This window comes from Homarus americanus, unplaced genomic scaffold (genome assembly GCF_018991925.1).
Source record: "Homarus americanus isolate GMGI-L3 unplaced genomic scaffold, GMGI_Hamer_2.0 scaffold59578, whole genome shotgun sequence".
Lineage (NCBI taxonomy): Eukaryota > Metazoa > Arthropoda > Malacostraca > Decapoda > Nephropidae > Homarus > Homarus americanus.
The window spans coordinates 3913204-3928203 of record NW_024712913.1 but is presented as its reverse complement, the minus strand read 5'-3'; the positions used below and the strand labels follow the sequence as shown (position 1 = coordinate 3928203).

Here is a 15000-nt window from a genome sequence, read left to right as displayed (position 1 = left end):
CGCGTGACAGGCGGGGATACTGACTACTATATTACCGAGGATTTGGTTAAAGTTGTTATCCCTATTGTAAGGACTATGCAATCTACCTCCCTCACACAGTGTAGGGTTTAAAAGCAGAACCTCCCCGTCGGGGAATTTAACCCCGGTCTCCCGCGTGACAGGCGGGGATACTCTCCACTATACTACCGAGGATTTGGTTACTGTATATCCCTCCTGCAAAGAGTATGCAATCTACCTCCCTCACACTGTGTAGGGTTTAAAAGCAGAACCTACCCGGCGGGGAATTGAACCCCGGTCTCCCGCGTGACAGGCGGGGGATACTCACCACTATACTACCGAGGATTTGGTTAAAGTTGTTATCCCTATTGTAAAGACTATGCTATCTACCTCCCTCACACTGTGTAGGGTATAGAAGAAATGCCTCCCCGGCGGGGAATTGAACCCCGGTCTCCCGCGTGACAGGCGGGGATACTCACCACTATACTACCGAGGATTTAGTTAAAGTTGTTATCCCTATTGTAAAGACTATGTAATCTACCTTCCTCACACTGTGTAGTGCTTAAAAGAAATACCTCCCCGGCGGGGAATTGAACCCCGGTCTCCCGCGTGACAGGCGGGGATACTCTCCACTATACTACCGAGGATATGGTTACTGTATTTATCCCTCCTGCAAAGATTATGCAATCTACCTGCCTCACAATGTGTAGGGTTAAAAAGCAGAACCTCCCCGGCGGGGAATTGAACCCCGGTCTCCCGCGTGACAGGCGGGGATACTCACCACTATACTACCGAGGATATGGTTACTGTATATCCCACCTGCAAAGATTATGCAATCTACATCACTCACTGTGTACAGGGGCGATTCTACAGGGGGCCAGGGGGAGGCCATTCCCCCCACCCCCCCCAGATTTTGGGTCTGGCCCCTGAGTTAGCCCCCCACTGTTTATTCTCAAAATTGTAATTCCAAAAACATTCCCAAAACCAGGAAGTGAGTCAAGTGACTCAGGCAATGGGAGCGCCGCACGCCAGATGCAGGCATGGTTGACGCGAGGTGAGATCACTGAGGTGAGGTGAGGCCCGGAGGGCAGGAATTGGGAGGGTGCAGATATACGGGGTGGGGTCACATCACGGTGTATATACACAAACTGCCTTGTCGGTGATGAACATTACCACTCTGTATTTCCACTGAGGAGGGTGACAGATTGACAGTAAATGTCGAATTTGTCGCCGAAACTACCCAGAAGAAATATTTCGTCTGCCACAGTGCCGCAGTGGGTTTTTTCTACTTGCTAAGTGAGGTATGTTTAGAGAGAACATGTGAGTAATTTTTTAACTATAGGAATAATATTACAATCAGTCAATCTCAATCATTCAGTTCAAGTGGCTGTAGTTGAGCTGAGCTGTACAGCATAAGGTAAATCAGTACAGTCCATCAGTTATATCATTGCAAAATGTAGGCCTAAAGCATTCTTATGACATATTATATGTCATAAGAATATATAATTAATATGTCATGAGAATGCTTTAGGCCTACATTTTGTAATGATATAACTGATGGACTGTACTGATTTACCTTATACTCTTTAGCAAATTAGCCCAGCTCAACTACAGCCACTTGATTGATTTGAACTGAATGATTGACTGATTGTAATATTACTCCATACTCCTATAGTTAAAAAATGATCTATATTAATGAAATAAGGTACAAGAATTGCATTAAAATAAGAAACCGAGTGTCAGTTGCATCTCACCAAGTCAGCAATTGTTTATCTGTGATCAGGGATCACTGATCACTAAGTACTGTATTTGCAAATGAATGAAGTTATCATAATTTATAATTCATTGTAATAAAGACGCAAATACTATTTAAATAGAGAAGCACGCTAACACGCTTCTATATTATGCTACGACGGATAGGTCGCAGCCTCGCAGGTTACGGACTTATGATACACAGGTTTGGTTTCGCCCTCCCCCCCCCAACATTTACCTTGGCCCCAAAGTGCCCCCCCCCCCCCTTTCCGAAACCTAGAAGCGCCACTGACTGTGTAGGTTTAAAAGCACAACCTCCCCGGCGAACCCCGGTCTCCCGCGTGACAGGCGGGAATACTCACCACTATACAACCGGGGATATGGTTACTGCATTTATGCCTCCTACAAAGAGCATGCAATCTACCTCCCTCACACTGTGTAGGGTTTAAAAGCAGAGCCTCCCCGACGGGGGATTGAACCCCGGTCTCCCGCGTGACAGGCGGGGATACTCACCACTATACTACCGAAGATTTGGTTATTGTATTTATCCCTCCTGCAAAGAGTATGCAATCTACCTCCCTCACACTGTGTAGAGTTCAAAAGCAAAACATCAAAGGCGGGAAATTGAACCCCGGTCTCCCGCGTGACAGGCGGGGATACTCTCCACAATACTACCGAGGATATGGTTACTGTATATCCCTCCAGCAAAGAGTATGCAATCTACCTCCCTCACACTGTGTAGGGTTTAAAAGCAGAACCTACCCGGCGGGGAATTGAACCCCGGTCTCCCGCGTGACAGGCGGGGATACTCACCACTATACTACCGAGGATTTGGTTAAAGTTGTTATCCCTATTGTAAAGACGATGCAATCTACCTCCCTCACACTGTGTAGGGTATAAAAGAAATACCTCCCCGGCGGGGAATTGAACCCCGGTCTCCCGCGTGACAGGCGGGGATACTCACCACTATACTACCTAGGATTTAGGTAAAGTTGTTATCCCTATTGTAAAGAATATGTAATCTACCTTCCTCACACTGTGTAGGGCTTAAAAGAAATACCTCCCCGGCGGGGAATTGAACCCCGGTCTCCCGCGTGACAGGCGGGGATACTCTCCACTATACTACCGAGGATATGGTTACTGTATTTATCCCTCCTGCAAAGATTATGCAATCTACCTGCCTCACAATGTGTACGGTTCAAAAGCGGAACCTCCCCGGCGGGGAATTGAACCCCGGTCTCCCGCGTGACAGGCGGGGATACTCACCACTATACTACCGAGGATATGGTTACTGTATATCCCACCTGCAAAGATTATGCAATCTACATCCCTCACACTGTGTACAGGGGCGATTCTACAGGGGGCCAGGGGGAGGCCATGCCCCCAGATTTTGGGTCTGGCCCCTGAGTTGGCCCCCCACTTTTTATTCTCACAATTGTAATTCCAAAAACATTTCCAAAACCAGGAAGTGAGTCAAGTGACTCAGGCAATGGGAGCGCCCGTCGCCAGATGCAGGCATGGTTGACGCGAGGTGAGATCACTGAGGTGAGGTGAGGCCCGGAGGGCAGGAATTGGGAGGGTGCAGATATACGGGGTGGGGTCACATCACGGTGTATATAAACAAACTGCCTTGTCGGTTATGAACATTACCACTCTGTATTTCCACTGAGGAGGGTGACAGATTGACAGTAAATGTCGAATTTGTCGCCGAAACTACCCAGAAGAAATATTTCGTCTGCCACAGTGCCACTGTGGGTTTTTCTACTTGCTAAGTGAGGTATGTTTAGAGAGAACATGTGAATAATTTTTTAACCATAGGAAAATATATTACAATCAGTGAATCTCAATCATTCAGTTCAAGTGGCTGTAGTTGAGCTGAGCTGTACAGCATAAGGTAAATCAGTACAGTCCATCAGTTATATCATTGCAAAATGTAGGCCTAAAGCATTCTTATGACATATTATATGTCATAAGAATATATAATTAATATGTCATGAGAATGCTTTAGGCCTACATTTTGTAATGATATAACTGATGGACTGTACTGATTTACCTTATACTCTTCAGCAAATGAGCCCAGCTCAACTACAGCCACTTGATTGATTTGAACTGAATGATTGACTGGTTGTAATATTACTCCATATTCCTATAGTTAAAAAATGATCTATGTTAATGAAATAAGGTACAAGAATTGCATTAAAATAAGAAACCGAGTGTCAGTTGCATCTCACCAAGTCACCAGTGATAGGGTAACCTACACACATATTCCGCAATTGTTTATCTGTGATCAGGGATCACTGATCAGTAAGTACTGTATTTGCAAATGAATGAAGTTATCATAATTTATAATTTATTGTAATAAAGACGCAAATAATATTTAAATAGAGAAGCACGCTAACATGCTTCTATATTATGCTACGACGGATAGGTCGCAGCCTCGCAGGTTACGACTTATGATACACAGGTTTGGGTTTGCCCCCCCCAACATTTACCTTGGCCCCAAAGTGGCCCCCCCACTTTCCGAAGGCTAGAAGCGCCACTGACTGTGTAGGGTATAAATGCACAACCTCCCCGGCGAACCCCGGTCTCCCGCGTGACAGGCGGGGATACTCACCACTATACTACCGAGGATATGGTTACTATATATCCCTCCTGCAAAGAGTATGCAATCTACCTCCCTCACACCGTGTAGGGTTTAAAAGCAGAACCTCCCCGGCGGGTAATTGAACCCCGGTCTCCCGCGTGACAGGCGGGGATACTCACCATTATACTACCGAGGATTTAGTTAAAGTTGTTATCCCTATTGTAAAGACTAATGTATGTAATCTATCTCCCACACTGTGTAGGGTTTTAAAGAAATACCTCCCCGGCGGGTAATTGAACCCCGGTCTCCCGCGTGACAGGCGGGGATACTCTCCACTATACTACCGAGGATATGGTTACTGTATTTATCCCTCCTGCAGAGATTATGCAATCTACCTCCTTTACACTGTGTAGAGTTTAAAAGCGGAACCTCCTTGGCGGGGAATTGAACCCCGGTCTCCCTCGTGACAGGCGGGGATACTCACCACTATAATACCGAGGATATGGTTACTGTATATCCCTCCTGCAAAGACTATGCAATCTACCTCCCTCACACTGTGTTGTGATCTGACCTCACAGTTGTGTTCTGACCTCACTAGGGGAAAGGTTATGGCACTATGGCAGTGTTAGCTCCGGAGGGATAATTATCAGATATGGCCACTGCTATGTGTGGTCTGGGGTGTGCGAGTTTGTTGTCCAAGCTGGAGTGGACCATGGAAGAATTGGAAAGGGTCAAGGAAGAAATAGAGAGGGACACGTTGGAGAACCTGAAATTAAAGGAAGAGATGGCGAGGATGAAGGGGGAGGAGGGGCAGGGAAAGCCAGTTTCTGACGAAAACTCAAGCGAGTGGAAGGTTGTGAGGAGAGGAAAGACCAAGCTGGTGATGAAAAAACACACCAAGGATACGTCAACAACGACATCAACACCTAAGTGTACCAATTCGTTCAGTCCCTTGATAGACGAATTGGACGTTAGTACAGTCAGGTAAGGTACTTGGACAGAATTTTTTGTGGTAAAAACAAAAATAGGAAGAGGGTGTGTTTGCCAGGAACTGGGGTGGGGGATACAATTGATAGGATGGACAATATCTTGTCTGGTAAAGGGAACAAACCCATTATCTGCCTCAGTGCAGGAGGCAATGATATTGGCCGGTGTAGGAGCGAGGAGCTTCTTGATAAGTTCAAAGCAGCTATAGACCGTATTAGGACTAAGGGAGGGATCCCTATCATATGCGGTGTCCTGCCTAGAAGGAGAGTTGGCAGTGAATGGTTGTCAAGGGCAGTTGGTGTCAACGACCGTCTTAACAGATATTGCAAGTCAATATCAGTCCCATTCATTGACAACTGGCACAACTTCTATGGCAGAAGGGACCTTTATGCTAGGGATGGGGTGCCCCTGTCTAGGGAAGGGGTGGCAACCCTGGCTGGGTCTCTAGAGGGGGCAGTTCAAAGGATATCGAAGTCTTTAAACTGCTAGGGGAACGTATGGGCACGGGGGTGGAGGAGACTGCAGTGGGAGCAGGTAAACAAAGTGAAAGATTACAGGGAAATAGTGTTAGGAATGATGACAAAACTAATTTAGACAGGGAGTTTAAAACTAAACGAGGTAAAGGGGGGACTCAGAACACGACTAACTTAAATGTCTACTACGTGAACAGTAGAAGTATAAGAAACAAAATGGATGATATTAGGGCCTTGGTATGTACCGAAAAAATCGATATAATAGCATTCACTGAAACATGGATCAACCTAGACTCACGTGAGTTACCGGTCGAATACCAAATTGCGGGTTACAAATTGTTCCATACCGATAGGCAAAACTGGAAAGGAGGCGGAGTAGCAATCTGTGTTAGGGATAATCTGAAGTGTGAAATAAATAAGGAAACAAAAACTGAGAGGAATACAGAAACAATTTGGATATAATTAATCGACGGTAGGGAAAAGTAATCACAGGAGTAATATATAGACCTCCCAATCTTGATAGAGTCAATGAGCGACTTATCTGGGATGAAATGCGCAGGGCTTCCATACACAACTAAGTCTGTATAGTAGGCGACTTTAACCTTGGCCAAATAGATTGCACTGACCTTACGGGTAACTCAGAATCAGAGGATTTTCTCGAGACGATCCAGGACTGTTTCCTAAGTCAACATATAACCACACCCACCCGGAGTAATAATATACTAGATTTAGTTCTGTCGAACAGAGAAAACCTCATTAGCAATGTCGAGGTAGGGAACGAACTTGCAAACAACGATCACAAAGAAATTAGATTCCAGTTAGATTTTCAGGGCAGACGTAAGGAAAATTCCACTAAAGTACCAGATTTCAGAAGGGCAAACTTTGACAGTTTAAAGAGGCAGCTGAGAGAGGGGGTGTCGCGCTTGGCCGTGTACCTGACAAATGACACTGACCTGATAACGAGATCTGAGATTGCCAAGTTCCATGACAATTTAAATAATGAGTTACTTAATGCACAAAGGCAGAACATACCATACGAAAAACTCAGATCAGACAACAATGACCCTAAATGGATAAATAATTATTTAAAGAACATCATTGGGCAAAGGAAGGCTATAGGTAGAAGGATAAATCGTGGCGAAATTTACTTCCGGGATTATTATAAGGTATTGGCGAGTAGGGTTAAAACCGAGATAAGGAAAGCCAAGAGGAACAATGAGGTAAGGATAGAAGGGAGGCGAAGACAAACCCCAAAGGATTCTACCAAATGTATCAAACTAAAACACGAGAAAAGATTGGACCAATACGGTCAGATACCGGCGAGCTCACTGATAACGACAGAGGAATGAGCAATAATTTGAATAAATATTTTTCAACAGTTTTCACCACCGAAAATTTAAACATGATACCCGAGGCACCGACTCTATTCAGAGATAGTGAAGAAAACAAATTAAGTGAGATAGTAGTGACTAGTGACGATGGTAGTAAGCAAATAGACAAACTAAAGCCTAATATGTCACCTGGTCCCGATGAGATATTTGCCAGAGTATTAAAGGAATGTAAGGAAGAGCTTAGTATGCCCTTAGCAAAGTTGTTTAACATGTCCTTAAAAACAGGTGTAGTACCAGAATCCTGGAGGATAGCGAATGTAATACCGATTTTCAAGAAGGGGGATAGATCACTATCCTCTAACTACCGCCCAATCAGTCTAACATCAATAGTAGGCAAATTACTGGAAGCAATCATTTCAAACTCTATTCGAAATCACCTGGAGAAGCACCGATTGATCAATGATTCCCAGCATGGCTTCACATGCGGACGTTCATGTCTAACTAATCTATTAACATTCTTTTCATCAGTTTTCGAATCGGTGGACGAGGGGCACAATTATGATGTGGTATATCTCGACTTTAGCAAAGCCTTCGACAGAGTCCCCCACGAAAGACTAATTAGAAAGGTAGAAGCACATCAAAGGTAATATCCTTAAATGGATTAGGGCGTGGTTACAGGACAGGAAACAGCGAGTGAGCATTAACGGCTCTAAGTCCCATTGGAGCAAAGTCACAAGTGGAGTTCCCCAAGGCTCAGTACTTGGACCATTATTATTTATTATATACATAAACAACATAGATATCGGCATAGGCAGCAACATAAGTAAATTTGCTGATGACACTAAAATAGGACGTGTTATTAACTCCGACGAGGACTCCGCAAAACTACAGGAAGATCTAAACAAATTTTTCGAATGGTCTGAAAAATGGCAGATGAAATTCAACGTGGACAAATGTAAAGCACTCAGTATAGGAGATGTAAACAGGGAAACCAGATACCAGATGAACAACGATGCCATAGAGAAATCCGACTACGAGAGAGATTTAGGAGTAATGATAAGTAAGAACCTTAAGCCAAGTAAACAATGAGTTTTTGCTCGTAACAAGGCTAATTAAGTACTTGGGTTCATACAAAGGAGTGTTAGTTACAAAACTAGCGAGGTCATCCTAAAACTGTATCTTGCGATTGTGAGACCACACCTGGATTACGCAGTTCAGTACTACAGAATGAATATAGAATACTTGGAAAGAATTCAGAGGAGAATGACAAGACTAATCCCGGGCATGAGGAACCTTGAGTATAGAGACAGGTTAAAGCATCTTAATTTGCACTCCCTTGAGAGATGTAGAGCGAGAGGCGACATGATAGAGGTGTATAAGTGGAAGTCAGGGCTAAACAAAGGGGACATTACTAAAGTACTCAAACTATCCAGCCAGGAGCGAACTCGTAACAATGGTTTTAAATTAGACAAATTTAGATTTAGGCGTGAAATAGGTAAACACTGGTTTGGAAACAGAGTAGTGGATGAATGGAACAAGTTACCAAATATCATCATTAACTCGAATACGCTGAATAGCTTCAAACATAGGTTGGATTCTTATATGAGCAATAGGGGTTGGGTGTAAACGGGACTGCCCAGTATGGGCCAATAGGCCCGCTGCAGTTTCCTCCATTCTTTTGTTCTTATGTTCTTACAGGGGCGATTCTACGGGGGGGCAGGCCATGTCCCCAGATTTTGGGCTGGCACCTGGGTTGGCCCCCCACTTTTTATTCTCAAAATTGTAATTCGAAAAACATTCCCAAAACCAGGAAGTGAGTCAAGTGACTCTGGCAATGGGAGCGCCGCACACCAGATGCAGGGATGGGTGAGGTGAGGTGAGGCCCGGAGGGCAGGAATTGGGAGGGTGCAGATATGCGGGGTGGGGTCACATCACGGTGTATATAAACAAACTGCCTTGTCGGTGATGAACATTACCACTCTGTATTTCCAATGAGGATGGTGACAGACTGACAGTAATTGTCGAATTTGTCGCCGAAACTACCCAGAAGAAATATTTCGTCTGCCACAGTGCTACTGTGGGGCTTTTTTACTTGCTAAGTGAGATATGTTTAGAGAGAACATGTGAGTAATATTTTAACTATAGGAATAATATTACAATCAGTCAATCTCAATCATTCAGTTCAAGTGGCTGTAGTTGAGCTGAGCTGTATAGCATAAGGTAAATCAGTAGAGTCCATCAGTTATATCATTGCAAAATGTAGGCCTAAAGCATTCTTATGACATATTATATGTCATAAGAATATATAATTAATATGTCATGAGAATGCTTTAGGCCTACATTTTGTAATGATATAACTGATGGACTGTACTGATTTACCTTATACTGTTCAGCAAATGAGCCCAGCTCGACTACAGCCACTTGATTGACTTGAATTGAATGATTGACTGATTGTAATATTACTCCATACTCCTATAGTTAAAAAATGATCTATATTAATGAAATAAGGTACAAGAATTGCATTAAAATAAGAAACCGGGTGTCAGTTGCATCTCACCAAGTCACCAGTGATAGGGTAACCTACACGCATATTCCGCAATTGTTTATCTGTGATCAGGGATCACTGATCAGTACGTACTGTATTTGCAAATGACTGAAGTTATCATAATTTATAATTCATTGTAATAATGACGCAAAAAATATTTAACTACAGAAGCACGCTAACACGCTTTTATATCATGCTACGACGGATAGGTCGCAGCCTAGCAGGTTACGGACTTATGGTACACAGGTTTGGTTTTGCCCCCCCCCCAACATTTACCTTAGCCCCAAAATGGCCCCCCCCCCACTTTCCGAAGGCTAGAAACGCCACTGACTGTGTAGGGTTTAAAAACACATCCTCTCCGGCGAACCCCGGTCTCCCGCGTGACAAGCGGGGATACTCTCCACAGTACTACCGAGGATATGGTTACTATATTTATCCCTCCTGCAAAGACTATGCAATCTACCTCCCTCACACTGTGTAGGGTTTAAAAGCAGAACCTCCCCGGCGGGGAATTGAACCCCGGTCTCCCGCGTGACAGGCGGGGATACTCACCACTATACTACCGAGGATTTGGTTAAAGTTGTTATCCCAATTGTAAAGACTATGCAATCAACCTCCCTCACACTGTGTAAGGTTTAAAAGCAGAACCTCCCTGGCGGGTAATTGAACCCCGGTCTCCCATGTGAGAGGCGGGATACTCTCCACTATACTACCGAGAATGTGGTTAAAGTTGATATCCCTATTGTATGGACTATGCAATCTACCTCCCTCACACAGAGTAGGGTTTAAAAGCAGAACCTCCCCGGCGGGGAATTGAACCCCGGTCTCCCGCGTGACAGGCGGGGATACTCACCACTATACTACCGAGGATTTGTTTAAAGTTGTTATCCCTATTGTAAGGACTATGCAATCTACCTCCCTCACACTGTGTAGGGTTTAAAAGAAATACCTCCCCGGCGGGGAATTGAACCCCGGTCTCCCGCGTGACAGGCGGGGATACTCTCCACTATACTACCGAGGATATGGGTTTAGCAATTATCCTTCGTGCAAGGATAATAATACTTTCTCAATTTGAGGTTTTGTTCTGTTACTAGCGATTCATTTCATTTATACATATACCGTACTGTTTAACATGCATCACACATCCTTCATTGTCTGGCTAATTCTTATGTCCAAGACAAGAGGGTAATCATTTCGCTCCTCAATAAACAACCATAATTAACAGACAGTCAACAGCACACATGAACATTAAATAAACAAATGCATAACTTGTTACGACAGACAGACGTTCATGCTATTCTAAATGAATGGTGTTTCGTATAAACAAGAGATTTTTGCAGAAAATCATAAATAACCTTAATGACAGATTCTCAAGCATCCAACAACGTTTATACACACATTAAATTTATCCAAGTGAATCTCCACAAAAAGCCTTCTAGATAGTTGAGTTACAAGACCAGTCGCCACTTAGCGTAGTCTACCCAGGTCCCAGGCGAACAAAAAAAGTGTTTGCTTCTTGCTTATTCAAATTAGCTCACCACAGCTACAATAGATCTCCCTCGAAGCGTTCCAGTAATGTACCTTCGATAACCAGTAGGTCTCAAAACTTCGATAATTCCACGTTCCTTAAGTTTATCTTAACAATAACTTTTCATAAATTTTCAATGAACAACTTTAAGATATCATAATAAACCATTGAGATAAGACCACTTAATTGCTATCGTCTATTTTTTGTTTTGGAGTAGTAAATTCTGACACAAGAACGTACGACAGTTAATTATATATATTTTACATAAGTATTAGATGGGAAATAAATCACAAATACTGGATCCTGTAGAACCAAAACCCCCACCAATACCCCTCTCTCAACAGGAACGCTCAAATTGACCTGTCATAGAGGACGGGGAATTTCACCTGACTACAGTAACACAACGTCAATAGTTTGTAAAGAGTCGGTTATTTTTTATTCAATTATTCACAATATCTGGACTGTAAATTCTTAAAATATCATTAACGGTGATAAGATTTATGAAATATTACATAAAAGAATAGTTAGACCTATATCATTAGCAGGAGGTAAGATGGCTAACACATGGACAACTTCTACTCAAAGCCCTTTCAAATAACAAAAATATTTCTAAATTTTCTTCTAGTAAATAATCACAGACAGCTTCAATAATATTCCACCTGTCCTTTGACAACCTACCACGATACTGTCACAACTCTGGTAATCACTTTATATGTACTTTATAATTATATGAACCAGTAGTATGTTGACCTGAATAAAAAAAACTTATCTGTATATCTGTGTGAGCAGCGGGAGATAAAGATAAACAATGGACTTTGGGCTAGATGGGACCAGAGAAAATTCTGCTACTGCACCACAACTGCGACGAGTGACTAATGAGAATTTCCTCTATATATCATTGGATGTAAGGAAGCTGGGCTTTCAAGTTTCTTATCATTCAGGTTATTTTTTCGGTAGTGCACGAACAAGATCTGTAGCGGCTACCTCCCTGACATTGTGAAGGGTTTAAAAGAAATGCCTCCCCGGCGGGGAATTGAACCCCGGTCTCCCGCGTGACAGGCGGGGATACTCACCACTATACTACCGAGGATTTGGTTAAAAATGTTATCCCTCTTCCAGAGACTCTACCTTCTACCCCCCCCCCTCCCCCCTCCCACTGTGTAGGGTTTAAAAGTAATGCCTCCCAGGCGGGGAATTGAACCCTGGTCTACCGCGTGACAGACGGGGATACTCACCACTATACTACCGAGGATTTGGTTAATGGTTACATATCCCCCTTGCAAAGACTATACCCCCCTCCCACTGTGTAGGGTTTAAAAGTAATGCCTCCCAGGCGGGGAATTGAACCCTGGTCTACCGCGTGACAGGCGATGATACTCGCCACTATACTACCGAGGATTTGGTTAATGGTTTTATCCCTCTTGCAAAGACTATGCAATCTACCTCCCTCACACTGTGTAGGGTTTAAAAGCAGAACCTCCCCGGCGGGGAATTGAACCCCGGTCTCCCGCGTGACAGGCGGGGATACTCACCACTATACTACCGAGGATTTGGCTAAAGTTGTTATCCCTATTGTAAGGACTATGCAATCTACCTCCCTCACACAGTGTAGGGTTTAAAAGCAGAACCTCCCCGGCGGGGAATTGAACCCCGGTCTCCCGCGTGACAGGCGGGGATACTCACCACTATACTACCGAGGATCTAGTTAAAACTGTTATCCCTCTTGCAAAGACTATGCAATCTACCTCCCTCCCACTGTGTAGGGTTTAAAAGAAGTGCCTCCCCGGCGGGGAATTGAACCCCGGTCTCCCGCGTGACAGGCGGGGATACTCTCCACTATACTACCGAGGATCTTATTACGTAGTTCTATTATCCCTCTTGCAAAGACTATACAATCTACCTGACATGCCTGACTGTGCGTTCCATCTCCGGAACCTCTCAGACGAAAACTTGACCTCGGCCAGAAGTGTTTCATCCATCCACTTGTAATCCGGGGAGAGACCAGGTGTTGGTAAAGGCTGGGAACCTGTAGGAAGAGGTCACTTGTGAGTAAAAAAATGGCACTCCACGTGGAAGTCATGAAACATTTAATTATCATCACATTCCTTTAGTTGTTCCTCCTAACATTACTTTCATATGTTTTCTTTATCAAAATCCTAAAAATATTTCTTTCAATAGACCTTTGAGATGTGAACATCTATTGTATTGTTAAGCTTCGCATTGCTGAACACAAGACTAAAGAGAAATATATACCCTGTTCTTAATAACCAAAACACGATACTGTAGAACACTTGCATTACCCACAGCTAAGGAAACCAAGGAATTATCACTGCCTACAATACCCAGAGTCAGTTATGTTTATTGTTCAATGCCTTATTGGATTGAAATTATTAAAGTATATAACTCGAAAATTTTATGATTATAATATTTAGGAAATGATGACTGAGGTATTTAGAACGTTTCAATATAAAAATGAGGAAGCTTGGCTTCATATACAAACATTACCTGCCAATGGTTCCGATGGACGCCTACTTTGGATTTTTCAAGCTTAATAAAAAGCTGATTCAATGTGTAACTGAAAACACTTACTAATGATACCAAGAATATTTATCCGTTTCCTCCTCACAAAATTTACTGTCCTATTCTTAACCCATTGTGTATGGCAAGGCTCCACCTTTATGGTACTATGATAATTATGGAGGATGCTCTACAAGTACTTTATACGAGAACCTATAATTGCGTTGACGTGTCTAAATAAACTGTTTTGAAGATCGTCCTCAGTGCCTCTCTCAGTGTCAGCGGCGGGATATAAAAATAAACCCTGGCAAGAGGACAGGGGCCTTGGTGTGGCACTAAACGGTATATCACCGTTGCTACTGCCATCGACAAGTCATAAAAGCCTGCTTAAAACTTTTGGTAATATACATGTAACTTGACACAACGGCCACCTACCTCACACTGTGTAAGGTTCAAAAGTAGTACCTCTTCGGGGGAGAATTGAATCCCGGTCTCCCGGGTGACAGGCAGGGGTACTAACCACTATACTTCCGAGGATTCAATTAAGAGTAATTATCCATTTTCCAACGATATATATTATTCTACCTTCTGAGGCTCTTATCCGAGACGTTACAATGACACGATTATTAATTTGTTCTATTAATCATAAAATAAATATGGAGTAATATTCTCATTCTTCACATATGACAGCAAATTATTTAATTTTACTGCTATACATGCATGAATTCACACAATCATCTACACCATGGGTACCTCACAGCCCTGTACTCCTGCTCTAATATATATGAATGGGCTATCGCACATACAATAACAGCAGCAAATATTAATAATTCATCTCGTCAAGACAGATTTTCGAACAACCCAAAGCACCACGAAAATTAGAAACACTACACTACATTATCTACAATACACCCACCACACTACCAGTTTAAGGTGGGGGCCGGTCCCTGCGAGACCAACCGCTCACCCCGCCTACTACATTAAGAGGATAAGCCCTGTGCCTAATATATTTACAGTACCTTTGCAAGAAAGTTGATTCAATGAATCTTCGGTAGTATGGTGGTGAGTATCCCCACCTGTCACTCAGGAGACCGGGGTTCAATTCCCCACCGGAGAAGCACTACTTTTAAACCCTACACAGTGTCAGGGAGATAGATTGCATAGTCTTTACAAGAGGGATAACAATAACAATTAAATCCTCGGTAGTATAGTGGAGAGTATCCCCGCCTGTCACGCGGGAGACCGGGGTTCAATTCCCCGCCGGGGAGGCACTACTTTTAAACCCA

General features: G+C 43.3%; 14 non-coding genes across 14 annotated transcripts; 1 reads left to right on the top strand and 13 right to left on the bottom strand.

Annotated features, from left to right (window-relative positions):
• Window positions 1-421: 421 nt before the first annotated feature.
• Trnad-guc lies at window positions 422-493 on the bottom strand. The gene has a single exon. It is a non-coding gene; the product is annotated as a tRNA-Asp (tRNA).
• Window positions 494-572: 79 nt separating this feature from the next.
• Trnad-guc lies at window positions 573-644 on the bottom strand. The gene has a single exon. It is a non-coding gene; the product is annotated as a tRNA-Asp (tRNA).
• A 79-nt stretch (window positions 645-723) lies between these two features.
• Trnad-guc lies at window positions 724-795 on the bottom strand. The gene has a single exon. It is a non-coding gene; the product is annotated as a tRNA-Asp (tRNA).
• Window positions 796-2207: 1412 nt separating this feature from the next.
• On the bottom strand, window positions 2208-2279 carry Trnad-guc. The gene has a single exon. It is a non-coding gene; the product is annotated as a tRNA-Asp (tRNA).
• Window positions 2280-2809: 530 nt separating this feature from the next.
• On the bottom strand, window positions 2810-2881 carry Trnad-guc. Its single transcript has one exon. It is a non-coding gene; the product is annotated as a tRNA-Asp (tRNA).
• Window positions 2882-2960: 79 nt separating this feature from the next.
• Trnad-guc lies at window positions 2961-3032 on the bottom strand. The gene has a single exon. It is a non-coding gene; the product is annotated as a tRNA-Asp (tRNA).
• A 7134-nt stretch (window positions 3033-10166) lies between these two features.
• On the bottom strand, window positions 10167-10238 carry Trnad-guc. The gene has a single exon. It is a non-coding gene; the product is annotated as a tRNA-Asp (tRNA).
• Window positions 10239-10467: 229 nt separating this feature from the next.
• On the bottom strand, window positions 10468-10539 carry Trnad-guc. The gene has a single exon. It is a non-coding gene; the product is annotated as a tRNA-Asp (tRNA).
• A 79-nt stretch (window positions 10540-10618) lies between these two features.
• On the bottom strand, window positions 10619-10690 carry Trnad-guc. The gene has a single exon. It is a non-coding gene; the product is annotated as a tRNA-Asp (tRNA).
• Window positions 10691-12215: 1525 nt separating this feature from the next.
• Trnad-guc lies at window positions 12216-12287 on the bottom strand. The gene has a single exon. It is a non-coding gene; the product is annotated as a tRNA-Asp (tRNA).
• Window positions 12288-12674: 387 nt separating this feature from the next.
• Window positions 12675-12746, bottom strand: Trnad-guc. Its single transcript has one exon. It is a non-coding gene; the product is annotated as a tRNA-Asp (tRNA).
• A 79-nt stretch (window positions 12747-12825) lies between these two features.
• Window positions 12826-12897, bottom strand: Trnad-guc. The gene has a single exon. It is a non-coding gene; the product is annotated as a tRNA-Asp (tRNA).
• Window positions 12898-12976: 79 nt separating this feature from the next.
• On the bottom strand, window positions 12977-13048 carry Trnad-guc. The gene has a single exon. It is a non-coding gene; the product is annotated as a tRNA-Asp (tRNA).
• Window positions 13049-14910: 1862 nt separating this feature from the next.
• Trnad-guc lies at window positions 14911-14982 on the top strand. Its single transcript has one exon. It is a non-coding gene; the product is annotated as a tRNA-Asp (tRNA).
• Window positions 14983-15000: the final 18 nt, after the last annotated feature.